Raw genomic sequence first — 27452 nt, forward strand, 5'->3', positions numbered from 1 at the left:
GGCTTACAGAGAAAAGCATCTTTGCCTCCCAATGTATTCCTTCATTGACTGAAAGTTTTACATTTCAACAAATTCCAATTCATGATTTTTTTCTTTTCTGGATAATAATTTCAAGTTCAATCTAAGAAATGTCATACCAAAGATTTTTCTCAAATTGTTTACACTAAAAGTGCTACAATTTTATAACTTATGCAATTATGCCTCATTTATGTTGGGGTTACATTTTGAGAAAAGTATTTTTAGGAAGTTTTGTCATTGTGAAAATATCAGAAAGTATATTACATAAGCCTAGAAGGCACAACTTTGGTGTGTTACATAAGCCTAGAAGCTACACCCAACCTTTCCAGTTTAACTTATTGTTTCATTGATATAAGTCTGTACAAACTGCTTCTGTACTGAACACTGTATTGTTTTTTCACTCTTTGCTTGCTGGCTCTGTTGGGAGGCCTGCCACGCAGCTCCCACATAATCAAGCTTACAAATTGTTACTTACAAATACCTGAACTTAGCTTATCTTGTTTCTAGCCATATTTTCTTAAATTATCCCCGCTACCTTATGCCTCTGGACTTTTACCTTTCTCTATTCTATATACCTTTCTTTACTTCTTATTCAGTGGCTTTCTGTGTAGTTGGGTGGCTGGCCTCTGATGTCCTCCACGCCTCCTTTCTTTCATACCTCCATCTTCATCTTCCCTTCCCAAATTCCTCCTATTTATCCTCTATGCCTACCAACCCTTCCTTGCTAATGGCTGTTCAGCTCTTTATTAGACCCATCAGGTGTTTCAGACATGCAAAGTAACACAGCCTCACAGGGCTAACCAAATGCAACATGAAAGAATGCTATATATCTTTGCATCATTAAACATCTATTCCATAGCATAAATGAATGTAACACATCTTAAATGAATATTCCACAACAGAACACTGTGAACAATAGCAAATATTTGTGTACCTAGGCACAGAAAAAATAGAGGAAAATGTAATAGAGAGCTTTAAAAAGTAGTACATGTGCACAAACAGGGCAGTTATGAAGAATGGAGTATCCATGACTGGAAATCATTATGAGTGAGTCAGAGAGTGAGTGATGCGTGAGCATAAAAGCCTAGGACATTACTGTGCACAGCTGTATAGACTTTGTAAGCACTGTACACTTGGGCTATCCCAATTTTATAAACAAACATTTGTTTAATAATAAACGAGTTTTGGCTCACTATACCTTATAAATATTTATTGCTTTATAAGCATTTATATTTCAACTTTTGACTCACAAAAGCAGTTTAAAACAGAAACACACTGCACAGGTATGCAAAATTATCCTTATACACAGACCTTTTCTACTTAAATATATTTGATTATTATTTTTAGAGCAGTTTTAAAGCCAACATAGAGATCATTATCATAGGCTTCCACAGGGTCGGGGCCATTGATAATTGATATCACTTTCTCTACCTTCTCATCTTGTCCTGGTGGAAGATCTACAGTAATGACACTCAAGGAAATGCCAGTGTCACCTCCTGTGATAAAGGTGCAGTCTTCTGGAATGTTTCTCAGTGGATTTGCTTGAGACTGTTTTTATGTGAACATTTTCAACAAACAGGAGTGGTAGACCCTGAAGACTAAAAGTGTGAAATTGTAAATATAAAAGCTGATAACATAGTTGTTTATTACTATCATTATGAAACATTGTATAGTGGATGCAATTGCATGAGCTCTGGTTTTACATGACTAACTGCACAGTAGGCTTCACTATGCTAGTATCACTGAAAGCATGAGTGCTATAACATGATGGTGGTGTCACTGGCCAAAAGGGATATTTCAGATCTACTATAATGTTGTGGTATCCCATAATATGAAACCTATCATTGACTAAAATACCTTTTTGCAGTGTGTGACTGCATCTAAATCATCACATCTTGGATATTTCCAGTCCCAATGCTGGAATCAGACATTTCTCAAAAGAACTGTGGTTATTTGTAAAGTGGCTTAGAAACAGAGACATGGCTTCTAGATGTGCTCATTGTTGCTAAGTTATCTTTGCTCCTAGGTTCTCGCAGTCAACCCAACAAAGAGACATGTGTTATGCCTATGCATAAACTAATAATTGCACACATGCATTGTAAACACTTTCCTATGCAAGCATATATGGCTGTATTATCTAAATGAATTCAAAATGTTATTTGTGACTATTGTCTGGTCTATTACCTCACAGATCATTCTAGTCTCCTGTCTTTGCTTGTTTATTTTCAATGAAGGAACCTGGTTCCTGTTCTTTTCCTAGTATTAGAGCTGCTTATCGGTACTGTATGGGAAAGAATTTTATCAACAAGAGTGCTGGCCTTTCTTTTGCATTCACATCAGAAATTCTACTCATTTCCTGATTTACTACCAAGCCTCTTCAGTGAGGTTTTTCTATATATTACCAATACAATTAGGCTTTCTACACAGTCTGCATTTTATACAGAGACAGTGAGGTTTTTCTATACGTTACCAATACAATTAGGCTGTCTACACAATCTGCATTTTATACAGAGACTACTAAACTTTATAAATATTTTATTTCTGTATGCATTTTTGTGCTATACATTTCAGTGAGTTTTACAAATGTAATGATATACATCTATAATCACAATTTGAAGAACTGGTGCCCAGAAAAAATGTTTAATATTTCACCCATTTAACCTTCTACCCTTGCCTGGAAACCATTACTCATGTCACTCTCTCTATGGGTTTGTGTCTTATAACTTGTATCATGCATTATGTATCTTTTTCAGACTGGCTTCTTCTACTTTATAATGTGCATATAAGATGCATCCGTGTCTTTTTGTGGTGTGATAGTCTAATTCTCCTTTTAATCCCCAATTAGTAGCGCACTGTCCAGACACATCATGGTGGTTTACCTAGTGACCTATTGAAGGATAGCTTGATTTCTTTCAGCTTTTTTTTTTGTAACTGAATAAAGCTGCAGTAGACACTGACATGGACATATAGATTGTTGTGTAAACATAGATATGCAAATCATTTGGGTAAGCATCTACATGCACAATTGCTGGGTTATACGGTCAAACCACATTTAGCTTTGTAAGAGGATGCCAAACTGTTTTTCACAATGACTGTACTTTTATGTATTCCCACCACCAACAAATAAGGGTTTGTTTTCCTCTACATCTTCAGCAGTGGTTACTATTGTTAGGTTTTTTGCCAATGTACTTGATGTATAGTTGTTGTATTTTAATTGTTAAAAATCAACTGGAAGATAACTGGCTCTTTTATGCAATTCAGGAGAATGGAAGATAAAAAGTTCTGCTCAACTACCTATAAACAGTCATTTGGCCTTACAGAATGAATACTGCCCACATTTTTAAGGAATGGCTTCAAGACCCACCCAAGCCCATGTTTCTAAACATTCCCTGAAATTCATAGTTCTTAGTCCTATCAGAATCAGTGTTCCCTTATAAAAACATCTGTAATGTCAAAATGAAGTTCAAAACTATCTGTAATGTTAAAATGAAGTCCATCAAGAATGTACATGGTTATGTGAGATTTTTTTGTTTGTTTGTTTTTTCTTGACAGGGTTTCTCTGCGTAGCTTTGGAGCCTATCCTGGCACTCGCTCTGGAGACCAGGCTGGCCTCGAACTCACAGAGATCCACCTGCCTCTGCCTCCTGAGTGCTGGGATTAAAGGCGTGTGCCACCAACGCCCGGCTGGGTATGTGAGTTTTAAGTAGCAATATAATACTTTATTACATAAAAGAGAAAGTTTAAATAATAGAATTAAATATATGCCAATGTATCCTATAATATTCCAGTTATATTAAAGACAATGGAGTGGTCAGATAATAATGTTGGTCTTAAACAAGAAGATGAGAATAGTCAATGTCACTCCATGAAGATAAGGATGTTGAAGCTGTGGCAGCACCTCAGTCTATTGTCACCAATGAGTGGCTTAGACAGACTTTCATTTCCAATATTCCCAAAGGTTTGGAGTTCCAGACAAGAGTCGTCTCGAGTAGAGTTGAGCTCCGAGGGATTCCTTTTAGGTTGAGCAATGCAATTTCTTGTTGTGCGCTCACATGCTGTAAGAGGGCTACAGGGTCCTAGTGTTCTCTTTTAGGAGGTCATTAATTCTGTTATTGAAGATGATACCTTCTTGACAATTTATTTCTCAAAGGTACATGTTGGTGCGTCATGTTTGTAACTAGGATTTTGACTTGAGTGTTTGAGAGAGATACAAACTTCCAGGCTTCACAAGCAGGATGGCCAGGTACTAGGATTAATGCATTCATCTTGTATAGGAGAAAAAGAGTGCTTATTGTATGCTGAGGGAGGGCATCACCCCAGCTGAAGTAGGACTAACATGCCAAGCTAAATGTTGCTGAGGTGGAAACAATGGGAACATAATGGTCTCACAAATGAGATCAATGTGCATATGATGCTAAAGTTTCTTACATTACAATCCATGCTATGATAGTGAAAAACCATCATGTTTCCTGTTTTGAAATTCTATCCATGTTGGACATGCATTTAGTCTCATCTACCAAGTCAGAGAAGACCATATTATTCAATGAGCCATTGGAACTTCAGAATGAATTAAAATAAGACACTTTAGAAAAAATTGCATTAAATGATTGGAAATAGTTTTAAAGTAATTGCTGAAAAATAAGCAACTCCAAAAAAATTTTATTGTTATTTTCACAGCATAAAGTTTTATCCTTGTACCAGAGAAAATAATGTAAGATGGCTAAGGATTTAAAAATTTAATGCACTTTTTGTAGGGAAATGCACTAAGTTTTCCATATGTTTCTCTAATTTGATAATATTTGGTATCTAGTCTCTTAAGAGGAGTCCCAAATCTATGATACATTTGCAATCTGTCTGTAGTTTTTGCAGTGATTGTGCAGCTGTACTTTTAACCAATACGTATTTGGAAGTGCTATGCTACATTGAGTAGGTAGAAACCAGAAAGTAAGTCAATTACCCAATAGTTTAAAAATAATGTCTTTATCCCACTTAAGCCTCTCTCTGTGCAATATCCCCTTAATTTACATTGAATTTTTGTGGGAATAAATGTAAATTTTCAGTCTTTTATTTAATAAAGTATTGACTTATTTTTGTAGTGGGTTTGACACCCTAGGACACTAAAACATGTACAAGAGCGTTTCCTGAGTGGGATTTTCTTGTGTGCATTAGAATATCTGGAGTGCATTGTCCCCACTCACTAAATGCCTGAGTTTCCACATCTTTACCTACTCATCAGAAACCGGGCAATGCTTCCAGGTTACCAAGATGTTACCTAATTTACAAAGCCGGACTTGCTGATGATTGCACAATTCAAATCGGTTTTCCTGTTCTTTCATGAAGAGTATTGTGAGGTCAGCTGTTGAATGTACAAACACTATACGTAGGTTCTCTGATGATGTTCTGGTGGCAGCAGGATAGATGAGAAACGGGTGGTATGATGGAGGTCCTCCAGAGGCATACTAATTATCACAAAGAACATGTCAGCCCAGTAAAACATTAACCTAGCTCTTGTGTTCTTGTTTCTGTTTTGTCATAATCTTGGTTCTAATGAGACAACCAAGAAAAAAGAAACTGCTATGTAAGCATGTACTATGTGCCAAGGGCTATATTGATGATTCCACATCTAATCTTTGTAAAAAGTCTTGGAAGATTTTACTGTTGTTACGTAATATTCACTTAGTCGAAGAAGAAACTGTTGGCAAACAAAATCTGCTACAAAAGAACAGGAAGAAAAACTAGACATCGGAGGAGAGCTCGTGATGTTGCCTGCAGTGTCGAATAGGTCAGCAGTAAGGACTACTGATAGGCTGTTTGTTTGTTTTTTAAAAATGAAAGGCATTTTTTAGGGGATGTAAGATACATCTGTCTTCTCACCTTGTTTAAGATCTCCTATCCAACTTATAGGAATATCCCACTGTTCAGTCTTGTTCCTTGCTTCTAAGGCCAAACACTCATGGCTCAGGATTTGTGACTCAACTGGAGCTGTCAGTGGGCCTCTACTTAATAAAGAGATTTATGCATGTGCAATGGTTAAATGTTTCAACTTGAAAGATAGAAGAAGGTCCCCTTAGCTCACATTGAAGATTTGGTGAGAGTGAAATAAGTGCTTTCTGAGAGCCTGTGTACAGAAAATGTCTAAGTGTTTGTTTTATGTGCCACCTTTCATGCTCTCTGTTTAAATGGGCTGGTCCTGTCCATTGACTCTGGAGCCTCAAAGGCAGCATGTGGGAACACACTCCTAGAAGCTCGTGAAGGTCCAATGTGAAATTTTAAGAGCGATGCCATCTGTTAGTTCTATGATTGATAGTTTAAAATCAGCCAGGACAAGAATAGTGCTACCGCAGAAATCAGCAAATCTTCCAAACAAAACCTATACTCCTCCATCCAGATGCAACTGTTAAATATTTATCAGTAGACAAGGGTTTAAAGATTGACTTGTTCCACTGTGGCCATTGGCATTTATTTAGTTATAGGCTTCAGGGACCATGGATTTATTAGGATTTCTTTCAGTGGCTTAAAATACTTGGCCATATGACAATTATGAAATTAAGGTGAGTGAAGAAACCACACTACTTTCTTTCAGGGAGATCTCAAGGACAGATGGTGGTGTCAGCCTGTGGCTCATTGTTTTAAGGCTTTTATTATTTCTATGCATCCTCATTCTTTACTACCACTGTCCTCTACTGACATGGATTGCATGCTAATCCTTTGTATGTATCTTTATGAAATATGGACTACTCTGCATATATCTGTTCACTTGCAGAAATTATTTACCTATTTCATACTTTTTGCGCCAAAAATGTTTTAACTATTGTTAATTTGATTATTATTAGAGACCAGTTGTCCCCTGGGAAGATCTAGCTAGTTAACTTTCCCATCAGCTACTTTTTAAGGACTCCTATATTACCACATTCTTACCAAACTTTAATAATTAATTTGGCTTTCCATTTCCAGGCTAATAGGTGTAAAGTGATATCTTTGCTTAATTTACATTTCCCTGATTATTAATGAGCTTGGGGATCATTTTATATTCTTGCTAGCCTGTGGGTTTTCTTCCATAAATTGCCTGTCAGTATATACTTGGAACACTTTTATTTCTCACACAGAGTTCCTGTCTACTTATTATAATTTTAGATATTAATCTCTTATCAATATCGCCTACTGCAAGTATCATAGAGAAAATAAATTAAAGGTCTTTGTTATCTAGACACGTATCAGAAGACAATAATTTCATAAATCCAATGTGCTCATTCCTTTCCTGTCTATGCTCCTCATCTGCTCTTTTTATCAGTCAAGATTGATTAGACTATGTTGCAGTAGCAAGCATCTCCCAGATTTTTATGGTTGAGAATCAGCTGTACACCTGAGTGAGAGATGATCATGTCAACTGTGGATCAACACGGGGCTTCTGCTTGTCATGGTCACTCAGGAACTGATGGATAAGCTGTTACTATAAGCACTAGAGAGACAAAGAGAGAGAGCTTTGAAGGTACTGGTATAAAAATTAAATGCTTGGCCTGCAAGTGATAAGTTTTGGCCCACAATTCTCTGGCCAAGAGGGGTCGTGAGGTTTCATCTAATTTCTAAAAGGGCCAGTAAGCAAATTCCTATCATTTTTTGAAAGCAGTCATAGGCAAATAGTCACAAACAACAACAGTAACAACAACAAAAAGCACTGTTATTAGCCCTTCTGTGGTGATATATTGTTTATGATTTATTAAAGCTTGCCTGAGGATTCAGAAAGCAAAGTTAGCCACAAGTCATAGAAGCCAGACACACACCTTTAATCCCAGGACTCAGGATTAAGAGGTAGATGGATCTCTGTAGTCCACAGCTACACTGGCTACACAAAAAGAGAAACAGTTCACACAAAGATGATCTCAGTACTTGGGATCCCAGCACTATAAGGGTAGGCTCAGTGTCAGGATTCTCTAGCCTTATTGAGGATAGGAAGATATTGAAGTTTCAGGATTTTCCAGCCATGCTGTGAAGAGGCAACAGTCTGAGGTTTGGTGGAGCCTGGAACATATTTCAGTCTGAGGTACAGTGATGGCTAATGTCCAGATGCTGTGCTTTTCTGATCCTCAGCTTGAACTTTGAACCCCATTATCAGTCTCTGGGTCTTTTCTTTTCCATGTTACACCCTTCTGGCACAAACTAACACAGGTCACCTTGCTTCTTGCAAGTGAGAAATAGTCGCCATCTCTTGAGAAACAGCATGTGGAAGTCAATTCCAGTTAGTTCAGTTCATCAAACTCAATGTTCCTGCATCTCTAAATGGTTCCATTATCATCTCTGAACAGTTCCATTATCTGGAGAATTATGAGTTATGACTAATTACTAACATCTCACACTGCCAGTGCGCATTGAAGAATCAAGAAAAGGTGACTCTTGTGAAAGCCTGCTCAGGTGGGACAGGGTGGAACCCAGTGCAGTGCAATTTACAATCCTAACATCAGCAAGGACCGCAAGAGGTCCTAATCACTGAGGTGGGAGTTTCTAACCGGGACTCAGGGACACCCAAGGGCAGAAGCATCTCCTCTACTTCCCTCACCTTCCCCACTCGGAAGTTTCTTCTTTACTCCTCATCATCCTAGGCCACATCTGACAAGGGTCCCCCTTGTAGATTATGTCCCCCTTTACCATTGAAAGCTTTCTCAAGCTGTTTTTAGGGACCAAGTGTCACTTTCAGGCTCAAATAGCCACCAATTGATTCTATGATCTAGTCTGTGGTTCTCTGGACCATAAGCACCACAGTAGTTGGGTTCTCATTTGTTTGTGTCCAAGCAGCACCCAGTGTAGATAGACATATTATTATTAAAATTGAGCTGCCTTCAGCTAAGTGCTCAGCTTGAACTTGGGTTTGGCTGTGGGACTCTAAGCCTTTGTGAATTCACTGAGTGGATGCCATTACCACGCACTGGTCTCTGTTCTGAAATAACTGACCACTCAACTGCTTTAAACCTTGATTTGGTTCTTATTGTGACACCAAACTCTAAGAAGCCACCTCATTTGCCTTTACCATCTACTAGCTGGAGATGAAGAATTGACTCCCTAGCCCTATGACTCCCAGACTCCCCAAGTCTCCCTTCTTCTTATTATTGTGCAAGTAAGGTAATGCTCTCCTGAGTCATTGATTCTGTATGTGTTAGCAAATACAGCCAATGGTAGGTAGTATTATACTTTTCAACATCTTCCCCCACAGATGCCATCTTATCAAGCACTTACATCATCTAATAACACCCATGTTGTCCCAAGTGACAACTTTATGAATTGCAACTTTTCCATGCTCCAGAATTTATTGTCTTGTCACCTAGCTACTGGGCCAATGATGAACAATTGGAAATTTTAGCTATCTCACCTTTACTTTGTGTTTGTATTTAGTATGTGATCCAGCCATTCTTTCCCCAGGATGGCTGACTAACACAGCAGATAATTTTGAGGTCTCCTTGAGCACTGTAGTACTTTTCTCTGAATCTGCGTTAGAGAGAGAAATATTATTAGTTTCTTTTCTCTTAAAACCATGAATTTCTAGGTCAATAGCCTAAAGGTAACATATGAAGTTAGTTTTAAGTGACTATCAAGATTGAAATCATTAGTATCTAAACCAATACACAATAAAAGAGGATTGTAGCAACTCAGAGCGAATTCTTTATATGACTTTCCCTCCTGCCGGATGCTTTCATATTGGTATGAAGGGTGCATAACTTGATCATACCTGGCTTTTGTCAAAATTTGCATAGTCAGAAGTTCTCAAGGAGTTTACAATAAAACTTCAACTTTATGAATTTACATTTTTGAAGAATTCTTGAATAATTCTTGATATTAATACACTAAGCCACAAGCTTTGAGGCATAAGAGAAATTGGTGATGCTCTTTACCATAGGGGTTAGGGTAGGCAGTAGATTCTTCCTTAAGGCAGGTAGGCAGTGGAATTGGCATCATGACTGGAGTTTATTAAGCAGTCAGGTCTAATGCAGTTATTAATGCAGCTCTGACTGAACAGAGAAGGTGGGTGGAGATGGTGAAGAAGTCTGGGTTGGACATAGAGGACCTAATTTATCCCTAATTACATACAGTGAGCTTGGCATCAAGCAAACTAAGTATCTCCAATAATCCAGGTGGTTAACACTAATCATCAGATACTAGGGTACCAGCTCCACAGATCTGAACATGAAAAGGATTGACAGCATCAAAAGGATATGTCCTCTCAAGGACAACATAGCAAATTCTTCAGGTTTGGCAGACATATATGATTTTGTCTTTCTCTTTACTTTTCTAATTTTCAACTCTTTAAACAGACAAAATCAGGTTGTAGATCACATTTGGCCATGGACTACTTATCCCTGATTATTAGTTTTCTCTTGCTGTGACATAATGCCCTAGGTAATCAATCCAAATTGATTGAATGAGAAAAAGTTCATTTTAGACAACCCTTTTGGAAAGTCTTGTCCATGATTGAGTCGTCCCATTATGTCCAACCTGTTGTACATACCACGTCAAGAGCATGAGACAAAGAAAAACTGCTCATCTCATGGCCATGGAGCAAAAGAGAATGAGATGGGGTTGGGGTCTCTGAGTCTCTAAGGACCTTTTACTGGGCCTCATGTCTTAAAGATGCTACCACCCAACAGATAGAGCCACCCTCTGGATAAATCATTAACACATGAGTCTTTGGAGTGTAGTCAAGATTCAAGCAATAAAAGCCAGTTTAATTTAATTCAGCCAAGTCTCCTTAGAACAGGGGGCTACAAGGCAGGAAGGGGGCAGTAGTGGCAAAAACTCACTCCTGTGATAGAATGCCTGCTAAGAGACCTACCCCTAGGCTCCACCAGCTTTGTAGAGATAGTCTGAAAACACATGAATTTTTTCCCTTTCTCCCCATAGCCAAGTGACATCATTTCTGAGAAACTCAAAGAATGAGGAGATGCTCTTCAAATCACATCTTTAAACAGGAATGCAATTAGGTGATTTTGAAGTTGGCTGGAAAGAAAATTATTGAATTGGATGACTTTTTCTGTATCTGGGCAGTCCTGGGGACTCAGCGCTGAGATGAAACTGGTTATAGAAAAAGGGTTCCCATTATGTTATTTGCAACTTGGCTTTCAAATCTGCACCTGGCATACAAAGATGTTTGGACAACAGCCAGTGGAATTAGAGGCACTGAGCATACATCTCTCTGCCAGTGTCACCTCCAGCTGTCAAGTTTGCACACTGCTCATTTAAATACATCTCATCTAATACACTTCCCCATGCGTACAACTAAACATAAGAGCTAAAGCTATTCCCAAGTTCCCAGATACCTTTTGTCACTGTGTATAACACAGAAAGGGATTAATTTTTAAATATTTATTGGAGTAATTGTTAAAGTTTGGATCTGGGAAGTCCTTCAAAGTTTCAAGACTTGATTGGTCTGTGAGGTCGCTGTTAGGGTGGGGCGTTTTAGATGAGAGGCTTTTCTCTGCTATTTGGCTGCTGTGGGGTGAGCAGATAGACTCCACATGGTGTTTCTCATGATGTTTAACTTTATCACTGACTTCAATGAAAGAAGACGAAGTGCAGGTAGCCTTGCAAACCACCAGCCACAGTCAGTACTCACTTCTGTTGACTAGGTTGGTATTTAGTCACAGTGACAAAGCTGTCTAGCACAGTAGCTGTCTTCACAGTCTCTGAAGAATGTCTGTTTTTAAACCAAATGATGATGACACCAAACTCAGAGAAGCATACTATCAGAGTTTGTTTGGTTGGAAGAAAAAAAAAGCTTACACTATCTAGGCTACAAGAAAAGAGAGAGAGAGAGAGAGAGAGAGAGAGAGAGAGAGAGAGAGAGAGAGAGGAAAATCAATTATGGTTATTGAAAACACTCTTTTTTAAACGTCAAGAGTTTGGTCATAAAAATGAATTTCAGAATGTCTTTAGCATTTGATGTTATTATTATTATTATTTTTATCTTACCTTTCTTTTATGTGTATTGGGATCTTGTCTACATCTGCTACATGCATGCAGTGCCTGTGAAGGTCAAAAGAGGGCACTGTACCCCAGGAACTGGAGTTGCAGCTGGTTGTGAGCTGCCGATGTCGGTGCTAGAAAGCAAACCTGGGTCCTCTGAAAGAGTGAGTAGCCAGTGCTCTTAACTTCCGAGTGATCTCTCCAGCTCCTGCTCTTAGTGATTCTTGATACAAACATAGGGGACAAGGGTGCCCTCAGATGGTAAGCCAGTATCTGTAAAAATGTATTTGACTCATACATTTTTATATTCAAAATGGCTCTTTGAATATCTTGTGGGTTTTGTTTTGTTGTTTTGATAAGTGGTAGCAGCAATCTTGCACTTATAAGTATATCTAATACATAATAATGTTGAGTGAAACCCTGTTGGGGTTTGAAGTCCTAGTTTATGTGTCTTGGGTCTTTAATCTCTTCTGTTGAAAGTCTTCCTGCAATTTTTGCCTGGTTGTTTTTCACTCTCCTGTATACACTGATCTGGGCAGAGCTGCATGGGGTTTGAGTCAGGCTGCTGTGTGTTGTTTAAAATAGGTTGGATTACATGCAGTTCTTAGGGTGAGGAAAGACAGGAATCCCAAAGATATAATACAGCAGTCATGAGAGCTGTGTGTACACCAACTTCACAGTGGGTGGTGTTGCCCTTTAGTTCCAGGGAAGCCCAGGATCCCATATCCAGTTCTGTTTGGATTTTCTAGTACTATCAAGTTTCCACTTAAAGAATACTTGTGTCTTATCTCTTAGTCTAGTGACCAGCAAGATTATGTTATTAGGTCCAATTAAGGGTCATCAGAAAGGCTTGCACAAACTCTCAGAGGGAGTTTCTACTTAGTATAATCGCTTTCCACTGGACAGATAGGAATCTAGAGTAGGTATGTTGACCATTTTGCCTTGGATCCCTGTCTGTCCAGTTATCCCATTTTCTCATATTTATGCCATAGAGTGTATAGCAATTAGACTCCAGAAATTGTGTTCATCTTGTTAAGATTTTTGGAGACTTGAAGTTGATGCAATTAATTACTCGATGACATTAGCTGACCTGAAGATTACTTGGAGATTGTCATTGTGAGGCCTATGATGGTTTTCCAAGTCATGAAGAATCTTGCACTTTCCCAGAGGACTCAGAGACAATAGGAGAGGGAAGCTTCTGAATAAAGGATGGTCTTATTAGGAGGAGACTCACTTTGTCCTTGTTAGTACAAGTCCAGGAATTCTTACAGTTCTCCAGGGACCTACTGTCCACCATCCCTTAACAAGCCTGTCAGAACCACTCAGCTGGTTTATGCTATGATTTCCCCAATTGTCAGCCTACAATCTTAGACTCTGGGGCATTTGATGATGTAGATACTAAGTGCTTTATGAGACAAAGCCTTTTGTATTCTTCAGAAGTCTCTTCACTTGATGAAAAGCAATATCTTCCATAAGGTCAAGGTTGTTGTTTAAGAGGAAGGGTTGAACTATCTTAATAGGTTTTGGTTCAGAATGTCCCCAGAGCCATAGCCCTCAAGGACATCCATCCCTATCATGTCTCCTCAAACAGGACCTTAGTTTTTCATATTGTTCATCAACTTTGAAACCACCTGCTAGTTTTAGTTACCCTGTTTAGTTAGATCATCCATACCATTTTGAAGTAAACAGTCAATTCTAATTTTCTTGTCTGCATTGTTACCCTTAATTTTTACATGCTCAAGTTGTCCCACTGCAAAGGTATCTCTGCATTTGGATATTTTTATTGCCCTCATCAGTAAATTCCTAGCAACTGGGCCTCTGGCTAGGGTCTGAAAGTAGGGTTGTCTTATATAACACTTAGGATGAGTAACTCAACTTCCTGATCATCAGAAGCTTGTACCCAAGCCACTTACTACATATCCCTTAGGATTTCTCCAGAGAACTATACTGTTAGGCTGTGTCTTCAAGGAAGAAGTGGTAAGGACGGAGACAGAAACAGCTTCTCTTATATCACTGATGTGACACTTAAGAGGTAAAGAGATCAGTATACAGTATTTCAGTGTCCCTGTTGTTTTAAGTCATTGCTTGGGATTGTCCAAGAAGGGCTGTCTTCACTCAAATGCTAACAGATCACAAAGGCACTAAGCAAAATTTGTTCATACACTATATTAATTTCTTCTTAAAGGGAGATTTGAACAACAAAGGCTTGATTGTTTACTGCCAAACTAGATAAGGGCATTGCTTTTAAAATCATGGTCTGTTTATATCTAGAACTGCTTCCTACCCAATTGGACAATATTTGTCTGACTTCTTATAGCAAAGTTATATAAGAAAAGGAAATAAAAACTGGTCAGGTCCAGGGGCCCTAAAGTACCAGTTCTGAGAATATCCTTTCTGGAGACCAGGGATGCCAGAGGAGTGTTTTATTTCCTGGTTTCTTGATAGCTATTCATTTTGCCTGGAAGCCATGTCTGAGTAAGTGGCTAAAACTGAGAGATAGACCCTAGATACCCCATAGCTGGGTCAACTGAACTAATCAGTAGGTCCCTTCCTGCCTTAGCCACTTTCCTATTGCTGTGGTAATACACTGTGGCCAACCTGGGGGCCACCGATGCAGCACAAGTTTTTTGCAACCATAAGTATGGGGTCCAATATCCCCACTCTGAGTTAACAAAGCACACTCAAGAGCAGAGAAGTGTTCTTAAAGCTACCCCTTTTCTTTGGACTGTCTCTAGATATCAATAACCATCTCTTCTCTTTTTAACTGTATCACACCATTGTCTTCCATTACCATAATACTGTTAGGCTAGTGGTTTTTTCTTCACACATTATCTTCTTTCTCTCATCAACTTTCATCACTCTCTTCCTCCAGCTCTTAAACTCTTTTGGAACCTGACTTGGACTCATGCAGGACTTTCACTCTATTTTCCACATCTTCTCTTTTATACTTGAGCATTAATCTTCTTGGGTATACATTGGAAGCCTCTTCAAAATGTACTTCAAGAATACACAGAAGGGAAATAAAATTAATCAGTATTTTCAATTTGTCCTCTGAACTTGACACACTGGATTCTTATTTTATACACACTCCTTATGACTGTGTTGAATCTGTTGGTTCTAGTTCTACCCATACAATAGATACCAGCTTGCTTTTCAGATTGCTTTACTTTTTATTCTGATTGATTTTTGACATCTGCTTTAAGCTCACAACACACTTTCATTATTTTTTTTTTATTGTATCTTGATACATGGTGTGTGTGTGTGTGTGTGTGTGTGTGTGTGCACGCGCGCATGCTCAATTTCACTGTAAATTTACTTGTAGAAATTTAGAGTTTAAGCCTGTCAGTTCTTCAGAGAAAACTGATGCTTTATTTTATTAGTATCAGGGGTATAACTTCTGGATAATTCCAATTAAAGACTATACTTGGGATTTTCTTAGATTTTCTTAGAAATCAGGATGACCTGATTTCTTCCCCTAAACACAGGGCTAGTTTATGACTATGGGTTCTCAGGGGAGAATTGATTTCCTTTTTGCTCTATCTATTGCTGAGTGCCTCGACCTGTACAGCTTTGGGATTGAACTGGCTGAGGTAATAGGCAATAATGAAGAAACAACAGATACACATGAAGGAAATCTGGAATCAGGTGAGCTACTCATTGTGATGGAGATGCACCTGCCTCAGAGAAACATCTGGGTTTACTACATACAGCTGAAGGGAAAGGCAGGTTGAATAATCTTGGTGGGGGGCGGTCTCTGTAGCAGCCCAAGGCTACAGTCATCTGGCAGTAGAAGCTGCTGTTGACACCACCTGTATATACATACTGTCAACATCTGTACCAGGGGAAGGCCTTGCTGTTCCGACTCCAATGAGGCACTGATGTCTTTGACATGGCAATGCGCATGCTTAGGGACATAGTTGTGTTTGGGGGTACACTTGCTCCCTACAACTAAGTTTGAGAATGAATGTTTTCTTGCTTTTGTCTTCTTTTTTCCCTTGGTACTCTTTTCCTTTATATCCTAAAGGTATAAATACTTAAGTCAAGACTTTCCTGTTAGAGTCTCCTAAAAAGGGCTTAGCTCTTTTTTACTCATATTAGTTCATATAAAAGAAAGAGGTCAGCAGAGATTGATGAATCTATGTGATATTGTCCTATATTCTTTATTTTAAATGATTGGGAAAGTTTTTCATAATCTCTAATTTATTCCAATTTATTGATAGCTCAATAATGATTTATATTTCTCTATTCATTTTCTTGTATCTAATTAAAACAAACTGTTTATGACATTTACTATACCACATTAGTAGAAGTATAAATATTGGTAACGATTTTTCCAACTGTTTCCTTTTAAAAATTAAGATTGCATATTTGGAGAAATGGGTACTTTAATAGAACTAATTAAAACTCCATTCACCCCAAATTGGAAAAGCTTTCTGTGAATGAAAAATGATACATGAACAAAGGAAAAAAAACCAGCAAACAACAACAACAACAAAATTCTTAATCAAAAGAATGTAAGGGTGGATGGGTTTCTTTTTCTCATTGTCTCCTCTGCTTGCTTTTGTTACTTTTCATCCCTTTCTGACTTTTCTCTACTCATACTGCATTCTATTGGAGCTTCCATGTTTTCTTATTGTCCTCTCCCCTTATGCCTGGAGGACTGATTTTAGGCTTCATGGATTCAGTCCACTGAAAAATGGAAGACGCATTTCTAAGGCTCCCTTTTACCTTATTCCCATGAAAGGTGCTGAAGGGCTAAAATTTTCTACACACTCCTGTGGGAGATCTTAGCCCAATATTCCTCCCATCACTCCTACTGAACTCATTGCCTTGACTGTGTCTGCTGATTCTGAGGTGTTCCCCTATACCCTAACTTCAACCCCCGCACTCACATGTCAGCCAGACACACCCAATGCATGCTCACATAAACTACATTTGTGTCATTTGATACATGCTTCTTAGTTACTGCCAATGAGCCAGAGTGGGCAGCAATGGTAATATGACCCTTGTCCTGAAAGAGGTCTTTTAAACAAGTTAAGGAGAGGTAAGTAGCTTATGTGTGACCAAGTCATTGTTCACATACCCTGGTAACCAAAGAATACACTCCCAGCTGGAGGTGAGCTTGATCTCTGGAGAGGAATAGGGAAAAAGAATGTCGAAAGGTATCTGAGTCATCTGCAGATGGCAGTGTGGAGGAAGAATGGGGTAGAGGGTAAGATACAAAGGCCATTTGTAAAGCCTTACAGAATTAGAGAATAAACAAAACAACTTGGCAAAGAAGAAGGCTGTAAAATCCTGACCAGAAGTCAACTAAACCTGGTCAGCGCTCCAATACAGGCCTGGCAGGTACAGGCTCAGAGGCACTTGAGTCTGAGAATAACCTAAGCCTTATTAGAATACTAACACGAATATTAATGCTATTTAGAATACTCTTGGGTGGAGCTTTAAGATGTTAGTGAGACACATAATGCATAGAGTTGCTGTGTGTAACAGAGTGTGATCAAGAAAGGCCATGCTATGCAAATGAGGCAAAAGTCTGGACTTGTGATGTAGACACCCAATTCCTTACGAAAAGGCACACTTGAGATACAGATCTTTCTCTGCTCCCTTGGGGGAGTCCTCTAAATCAATTCTCTTGCTTTGCTCACCACTGTCTAACCCACCTACTGAATTCTTGTGTTTTTGTTTCTCAAGACAAGGTTTCCCTTTGTAGCTCTGGAGCCTATCCTGGCACTCGCTCTGTAGACCAGGCTGGCCTCTAACCCCCAGAGATCCGCCTGCCTCTGCCTCCCCGAGTACTGGGATTAAAGGTGTGAGTCACTAACACCCAGCTCCCCTACTTAATTGTTTATGCCAGGACTCGGGAAACAGGAAGTTCCTGCAAGTGCGCATCGAATGCCAAAATCAGCCATTATCAGTGCATGTCAGTAAGATTCCATTTCTGAGCAGCAATGCCCCCTCTTCAGTGTAAGGGGCCGTGGACCCAAAACTATGAGGCTTAAAGCCCACCTTTGTAAGCCTTTTGATGACCTTTAAGTTTGCAGCCTAAAGCCAGCTCTGTGAGCCTCCTGTAACCTGTAATTAGATGGTTTGGCCACACGGAACTGCTAATTGCTTCTGTTCCGAAAAAGGGCCTGGGGCTTTCCTGTTCCGCTGTTCTGGGGAAGATCACAAGATATTCCAGCGGATAAGAAGAATGCTCTGGCTCCTTCCTGTTATCCCCCGCCTGCCTAATTTCCTTGTTGCAGGGCTATATAAGCCCAGTCTGAACCCCAATAAATGGAAGCCTTGACAATGCATAGACGGACTCTGGTCCTCTTTCTTTTGCGCCGCTTGGCTTCCTTCCTTCTCCCGCCCATGACTCTTTTTCAGGCAGCCCCCCTCCGGAACCCTGAATGACTGACCCGCGGGACGGGACACTTCAGCACACAGGACCAGAGACCACCCATGCCTGAACTCCACATAAAACAGGAGGCTCTTAAAGAGCTTTATCTTTAAGCTGGGCGTTGGTGGCACACGCCCTTAATCCCAGCACTCAGGAGGCAGAGGCAAGTGGATCTCTGTGAGTTGGAGGCCAGCCTGGTCTCCAGAGCGAGTGCCAGGATAGGCTCCAAAGCTACACAGAGAAACCCTGTCTCGAAAAACAAAACAAAACAACAACAACAAAAACTTTATCTTTCAGTTTACAAAGCAGGGAAGGAAATCATGGTAAATTTTCATCTTAAAGAAAAACAGGCTCTGGGAAATCCTGCCCTGGGGTCTGCAGGCAGACTGAATCGGTCCGTGAGGACCCAGGGACTCTGACTCAGCTGAGATCGCTGGGCTATTCCTGCTCCCATGCAGTGCAGAGGCAGACTGAATCAGCTACTGAGGACCAAGCAACCCAGAGACTGCTGACATCTGTGCCATAGTCCTGCTCTCACCCACCTGGAGAGCTAGTGCCTCAGACCTGCCTGCACCCACCTTGAGACCTATCAGAGTATCAGAGTCAATTGCACCCACCTGAAAAGAACCCCAGACCCATACACACCAGAAAAGGAAGAGACACCACCTGCACCCACTGGAAGAAGAGACATGAAGACGACAATATAAGAACACATCCAACAACAAGAAAACCAATATGACAGACACCACCAGAGTCTAGGGACTCTACAGCAGCAAGACATGAACATCCAACACAGATGAAGCAGAAGAGAGCAACCTTAAAAACAACTTCATGCAGATGATAGAGACCCTAAGAGAGGAAATCAGAAAATCCTTCAGAGAAATGGAAGAAAAAACAACCCAAAAGATGCAAGAAATCAAGAAAAGCCAAGAAAATACAATTAAATAGCTGAAGGAAACAGTTCAGGACCTGAAAACTGAAATAGAGACAAGAAAACACAAATAGAGGGAATGCTGGACGTGGAAAAGCTGAGTAAACAATCAGGACCACAGATGCAAGCATAACCAACAGAATACAAGAGATGGAAGACAGAATCTCAGACCCTGAAGATAAACTAGAGGAAATAAATTCATCAAGCAAAGAAAATTTTAAGTCGAACAAATCCTTAACATAAAATATCCAGGAAATATGGGACACTGTAAAAAAGACCAAACCTAAGGATAATAGGTATAGAAGAAGGTGAAGAAACCCAACTCAAAGGTGCAGAAAGCATATTCAACAAAATCATAGAAGAAAACTTTCCCAGCCTTAAGAAAGACATGCCAATGAAAGTACAAGAAGCCTACAGAACACCAAATAGAATGGACCACAAAAGAAAGTCACCTTGTCATATAATAATTAAAATACCAAATGGACAGAATAAAGAAAGAATATTAAGAGCAGCAAAGGAAAAAGGCTAAGTAACATATAAAGGCAAACCTATCAGAATTACACCGGACTTTTCCATGAAAACTCTGAAAGCCGGAAGGACCTGGATAGATATTCTACCAACTCTAAGAGAACACAGATGCCATCCCAGACTATACCCAGCAAAGCTTTCAATCACCATAAATGGAGAAAACAAGATATTCTAAGACAAAACCAGATTTAAACAATATGTAACCACTAATCCAGCCCTACAGAAAGTACTGGAAGGAAAATGCCAACCTAAGGAAATTAACTACACTTACAAAAACATAGACAATAGATAATCCCACTTTACAAAAACCCAAAAGAAAAATCGGGGTAAATCCTCATACAATACCACTACCAACAACAAATCAAAAACAAACAAGAATAAACAGTTAATGGTCCTTAATTTCCCTCAATATTAATGGTCTTAACTCACCTATAAAAAGACACAGACTAACAGATTGGTTACAAAGATAGAATCCATCCTTCTGCTGCATACAGGAAACACATCTCGAATTCAAAGACAGACATAACCGCAGAGTAAAGGGTTGGGATAAGATACTCCAATCAAATGGACCCAAGAAATGAGCTGGGGTAGCTATCCTAGTATCTAATAAGTTAGACTTCAAACTGAAATCAATCAAAAGAGATGAAGAAGGTCATTTCATATTCATCGCAGGAAAAATCCATCAGGAAGAAGTCTCAATTCTAAACATCCCCAAATACAAAGGCACCAATATTCGTAAAAGAAGCATTATTAAAACTCAAATCACAAATAAAACCTCACATAGTTATGGTGGGAGACTTCAACAACCAACTCTCACCATTGGACAGGACCACCAGACAGAAACTTAACAGACAAAGGAACTAACAGAAGTTATGACCCAATTGGGATTAACAGACATCTATAGAACTTTCCATCCAAATACAAAAGAATATACTTTCTTTTCAGCACCACATGGAACCTTCTCAAAAATCGACCACATACTTGGCAGCATAGCAAACCTCAAAAAGTACAAAAAAATTGGAATACCATGCTGTGTCTTATCAGACCACCATGCTTTAAAGTTAGAATTCAAAAACAACACAAATTGCGGAAACTCATGGAAATTGAACAACAAGCAATTACACCATTCCTGGGTCAAGGAAGAAATAAAGAAGAAATTAAAGACTTCCTAGAATTCAATGAAAATGAAGACACAACATACCCAAACTTATGGGACACTTTGAAAGCAGTACTGAGGAAAGTTCATAGCTCTAAGTGCTTAGAGAATAGTTACACCAGAGAGTTGACATCACAGCTGAAAGCTCTAGAACAAATGGAAGCAAATTCACCCTGGAGGAGTAAATGCCAGGAAATAATCAAACTGAGGGCATAAATCAATAATGTTGAAACAAAGAAAACAATTCAAAGAATCAATGTAACAAGAGTTGATTCTTTGAGAAAATCAACAAGATAGACAAACCTTTATCCAAATTAACCAAAAGTCAGAGACAGAACATGAAAGGGGGACATAACAACTGACACTGAAGAAATGCAGAGAATCTTCAGGTCATACTTTGAAAACCTGTACTCCACAAATTTTGAAAATTTAAAGGAAATGGACAATTTTCTGGAAAGATATCACTTACCAAAATTGAATCAAGAACAGATAAGTGACTTAAACAGACCTATAACCTCTAAGGAAATGGAAGCAGTCATCAAAAGTCTCCCAACCAAAAAAAGCCTGGGGCCAGAAGGCTTCAGTGTAGAATTCTACCAGAAATTCAAAGAAGAGCTAATAACAACTCAAATTGTTACACAGAATAGAAGCAGGTTTATTGTCAAACTCTTTTCACAAGGCTATAATTACCTTGGTACCCAAGCCACACAAAGACACAACTAAGAAAGAGAACTACAGACCAATATCCTTCATGAACATAGATGTAAAAATACACAATAAAATACTGACAAACCGAATCCAAGAACCTATCAGAAAAATCATCCACCATGATCAAGTAGGCTTCATCCCTGGGATGAAGTGTGGGTTCAACATCGAAAATCTATCAATGTAATCCACCATATAAACAGACTGAGGAAAAAACCACATGATCATCTCACTAGATGCTGAAAAAGCCTTTGGCAAAATCCAACATCCCTTCATAATAAAGGTCCTGGAGAGATCAGGAATAATAGGAACATACCTGAACATAATAAAAATATACAATAACTCAACAGCCAACATCAAACTAAATGGAGAGAAACTCAAAGCTATTCCTCTAAAATCAGGAACAAGACAAGGCTGTCCACTCTCTTCATATCTCTTCAATATTGTCCTTGAAGTTCTAGCTAGAGCACTAAGACAACAAAAGGAGATCAAGGGGATACAAATTGGAAAGGAAGAAGTCAAGCTTTCACTGTTTGCAGATGAAATGATAGTCTACATAAGTGAATGAAAAACTCCACCAGGGAACTCCTACAGCTGATAAACACCTTCAGCAAAGTGGCAGGATACAATATTAACTCAAAAAATCAGTAGCCCTACAATATATGGATGAAAAATGTGCTGAGAAAGAAATCAGAGAAATATCACCCTTTACAGTTCTCAAAAACAACATAAAATACCTTGGGGTAATGCTAACCAAAAAAGTCAAAGACCTGTATCATAAGAATTTTGAGTCTTTAAAGAAAGAAATTAAAGCCGGGTGTTGGTGGCGCACGCCTTTAATCCCAGCACTCAGGAGGCAGAGGCAGGCGAATCTCTGTGAGTTCGAGGCCAGCCTGGTATGCAGAGCGAGTGCCAGGATGGGCTCCAAAGCTACACAGAGAAACCCTGTCTCGAAAAACCAAAAAAAAAAAAAGAAAGAAATTAAAGAAGATACCAGAAAATGGAAAGATTCCATGTTCTTGGATAGGTAGGATCAACATAGTAAAAGTGGCAATCTTGCCAAAAGCAATCTACAGATTCAATGCAATCCCCATCAAAATCCCAGCACAATTCTTCACAGACCTTGAAAAAACAATTCTCAACTTCATATGGAAAAACAAAAGACCCAGGATAGCCAAAACAACCCTGTACAATAAAAGATCTTCTGGAGGCATCACCATCCCTGATTTCAAGCTTTATTATAGAGCTGTAGTCCTGAAAACAGCTTGGTATTGGCACAAAAATAGACAGGTAGACCAATGGAATCAAGGTGAAAACCCTGATATTAACCCACCAACTATAAATGCCTGATTTTTACCAAGAAGCCAAAGCTATACGATGGAATAAAGACAGCATCTTCAACAAATTGTGCTGGCATAACTGGATGCTGGCATGTAGAAGACTTCGAGATAGAGCCATGTTATCGCCATGCACAAAGCTTAAGTCCAAATGGATCAAAGACCTCAACATAAATCCAGCCACACTAAACTTATTAGAAGAGAAAGTAGGAAATACCGTTGAATGAATAGGTACAGGAGACCGATTCCTGAACATAACACCAGTAGCACAGACACTGAGATCCACAATTAATAAATGGGACCTCCTGAAACTGAGAAGCTTCTGTAAGGCAAAGGACACAGTCAGCAAGACAAAACGGCAGCCCACAGACTGGGAAAAGATATTCACCAACCCCACATCTGACAGAGGGCTGATCTCCAAAATATACAAAGAACTCAAGAAGCTAGTCTCCAAAACACCAAACAATCCAATTAAAAAGTGGGGTACAGAACTAAATAGATAATTCTCAATAGAGGAATCTAAAATGGCTGAAGATACATAAAAAAGTATTCAACATCCTTATCCATCAGGGAAATGCAAATCAAAACAACTCTGAGATACCATCTTATACCTGTCAGAATAGCTAAAATCAAAAACACCAATGACAGTTCATGTTGGAGAGGATGTGGGGAAAGGGGAACACTCCTCCACTGCTGGTGGGAGTGCCAACTCTTGTACAGCCAATTTGGAAATCAGTATGGTGATTCCTCAGGAAAATGGGAATGAGTCTACCACAAGATCCAGCAATTCCACACTTAGGCATATACCCAAAAGAAGCACATTCATACAACAAGGACATCTGTTCAACTATGTTCATAGCAGCATTATTTGTAATAGCCAGAACCTGGAAACAACCTAGATGCCCCTCAACTGAAGAATGGATAGAGAAAATGTGGTACATTTACACAATGGAGTACTACTCGGTGGGAAAAAAAAGCAATGGAATCTTGAAATTAGCAGGCAAATAGATGGAACTAGAAGAAACCATTCTGAGCAAGGTAACCCAGTCACAAAAAGACAGGCATTGTATGCACTCCACTCATATGTGGATTTTAGACATAGAGTAAGGGATTGCCAGCCTGCAGCCCAGGCTGCTGGAGAGCCAGGTAAACAAGGAGGACCCTAAGAGAGACATATATGGTCCCCTGTAGAAGGGGAAAGGGACACGATCTCCTGAGCAAATTGGGAGCAGCAGGGGAGGGGAGAGGGAATTAGGAGAATGAGAAGGGGAGAATTGGAGAGGTGAGGAAGACATAATGGGATAGGGAGGTAGAGTTGGGAGAAGAATACAAGAGAGCAAGATAAGAGATAATATAATAGAGGGAGACATTATAAGTTCAAGGAGAAATCAGGCACCATGGTAATATCTGGAGAGCTACAAAGATTACACCAACTAACAATCTAATCAACAGAGGAGAGGCTACCTTAAATGCCCTCTCCTGATAATGAGATTGATGACTAATTCATATGCCATTGTATAGCCTTAATCCAGCAGCTGGTGGAAGTAGAAGCAGACACCCACAGCTAAACCTTGAACTGAACTGAAATACAGATGCAGAGAAGGCAGAATGATGAGCAAAGGGGTCCAGACCAGGATGGTGAAACTCACAGAAATAGTTGACCTGAACAAGGGAAAACTCTTGTTCCCAGACTGATAGCTGGGAAACCAGCATGGGACTGTTCCAGAATCTCTGAATGTGTGTGTCAGTGTGGAGACCTTGGAAATCTTTTGGGTCTCTTGTAGTAGATCAGTACTTATTGCTAGCATAGGAATGGACTTTAGGAGCCCATCCCACATAGAGGGATACTCCCTGAGCCTAGACACAAGGGGGTTGGCCTAGGCCCTATCCCAAACAATATGACAGACTTTGAAGACCCCCTATGGAAGTGCTTACCCTCCCTGGGGAGCAGAAAGGATATGGGATAGGTAGGGTGTTAGTTGGGGGTCAGGGGAGGAGGGGAAGGAAAGGGACCTAGGATTGACATGTAAAATAGTTATCTTTCTAATAAAAATACTAAAAAAAGAAACAAAACCTAACTTTATTTTTGTTATCAACACTGAACAAAAAATGATACTAAAAACTAAATATGATGCTGAAGATATATAGTCATGTACACAATTTGCTTTCATTCAAGCTTGTTTTTACAGGTGTCACATAGTCTTTTTAAATTTTAAAGGAAGAGATAAATTATGAAATTTTGTACTATCCTGAACAAAAATAAAGAAATGACTAAGGAAAAAAAACCAGGAACATGCAATTTTTATATTGTTTGTGGAAAAAACCTAAATCTTACAACTTGATGACAAGTGTGTTCAGCATTCCTCCAAAGTATGACAGAATCTTCACCTGAGATTTTCTTGGACTAGCTAGAATCCAGAAACTGAATCAATTAACCTAACTCATGGTTATGATCACATGCCTTGCAATTCTCCAGCTCTAAGACTTCGAATTATTTAAAAACCAGTGATGAAAAAATGATAGATTAATAATTTTAAGAGCGTATCACATGTACTCTATCATTATAGAGGTCTAATTAAAACAAGTGTTCTTCATGAAATGAAGAGAGGCAAAAAGCTTCCATGTGACTGAGACTCTATTCACATCACCTGATAACTAAAGAGATATACTCCCAACACTAGGGAGCTTGGCCTATAAGGAGGGACAGGGAAAAAGGAATGTTGCTGATGGCACTGAGGTGAGAGAGTAGGATAGAGGGTATGTTCTTTTGGAAAATTAGCTTCTATTTGCTTATGTGTTGTGCTCACTCAGTAGTTTAAACTATAGACATATGGCTTTACATCACACTAGCTATGCATTCCTTCTTTACTATAAGGGAGAGTCTGGGTTATGACCTCAAAATCTGGTCCTGCCTTAGTTTTCCTATACGGCAGCTAGAATTCTCATACAATGTTGTCCTGGACTCTACTGGCCATTGTCTCTTCTCCTGTTCTGCTATCCTCCATGACTCCCAGCTATCCCCTGCTGTGGAACAGGAAACAAGAGTGAACAAAAACGGCTGATAAAGACAGGATGCTATTGCAGTGGACTGTGGCACCTTTGTCTGGTGTTAACTGTGAAGGTATGTCTGTTGCTAACTGTGAAGGTATGTTCCAAAGAGTTTTGAATTTTTGCAAAATGTTGGGGGCAGCCAATTTGTTCTTATAGGCTGGATGTTAGGAGCATCTCTTTTGTATCAAGAAGGTGACCCTTTTGCTGAGGCTTGGTCATAATACTCACTACAAGCTGCTCCCAGATATATAGGAGGAACTTTGAGTGAAGGACATTTATCTACTGTGTGTGGAGGCTTTGCTAAAGAAGTAATATTTGAGTATACCAATAATACATACCAGTTTTACAGTGAAAAGCCAGGAATACTCTAAATAGCTTTGTGAAGGGTCCAGAACTATTGAGTGTCCCTGGAACTAGTGAATTCAGAAGTGTTTTGTAACTCACACTTTAAAAACCAGGAGAATGACAACATGGTTTCATTTCAAAGTAAATTCTGATTTTCTGTGTCTATCATTTGTACCACATTATGTAAGTGATTGCTTATTCTTGTGAATTACACTGGGAGGTTAATATTCCCTAAAACTTAAAGATAAGTCACAGTTGTGGTACAGAAATTGACTCAGAGTTAGGAAGGTGACAATGAAGAACATCCCTTTCCCGGATGCTCAAGCTGAAATACTTGCTCCTGTGTTTCCACCAAATGCAACAAAACACTCAGGGTGTCACACATAAAACAGACATAAAACTCTGGGGTGGGGTAGGAAGGGCAGAAGGCTTGAAGCTTTAGGAAGTAAGGAACAATACTGTAGAGAGTAACTGGATCTTCCTTTAGACTCACACATCCCAGAGTTGAAGCTGAAGAGGCTAGCAATCTGGACATGCCAATGGGTCCAAAGGGCTGAACCAAAGCCATCTCACTCTATGCTCATGATCAGGAAAGGGAAAATGTGGAAAGACAACTTCTCTGTGCCAATCTGACACTCTGGAAGAACTTCTGAAGAGCTTCAGTTTCTGTCTCCTGGCAGCTGGAAGGATGTGCCCACCCTCTTGCTGGCTGGTGTCACAGGAGGCAGAATGGAGGTCCTGGGCTTTCATCCCCCCCCCCAGGCAGTAACATGAACCCTATGCTCCCCAGAGCATTGCTCTCCAGGGGCATTGCTGGAGACTATGAGAAGGACCTGGATTTCTGCCTGCAGTATGCAGTAATCAAACGCCTTCTTGCACTTCCCCTGCTGGAGCTCTGTCAGAAAAAGGCAACTAAAATACAATGTAAAAATAAGTGCCAGCATCTCTTAAATTAACTGGTTTTGCTCTGCAAAACTCTCTGTTAAGAGAATATAAACACAAACTATAGAATGAGACAAAATATTTGCAAACTCTGTATCTGCCAAA

This window comes from Cricetulus griseus, chromosome 4 (genome assembly GCF_003668045.3).
Source record: "Cricetulus griseus strain 17A/GY chromosome 4, alternate assembly CriGri-PICRH-1.0, whole genome shotgun sequence".
Taxonomy (NCBI): domain Eukaryota; kingdom Metazoa; phylum Chordata; class Mammalia; order Rodentia; family Cricetidae; genus Cricetulus; species Cricetulus griseus.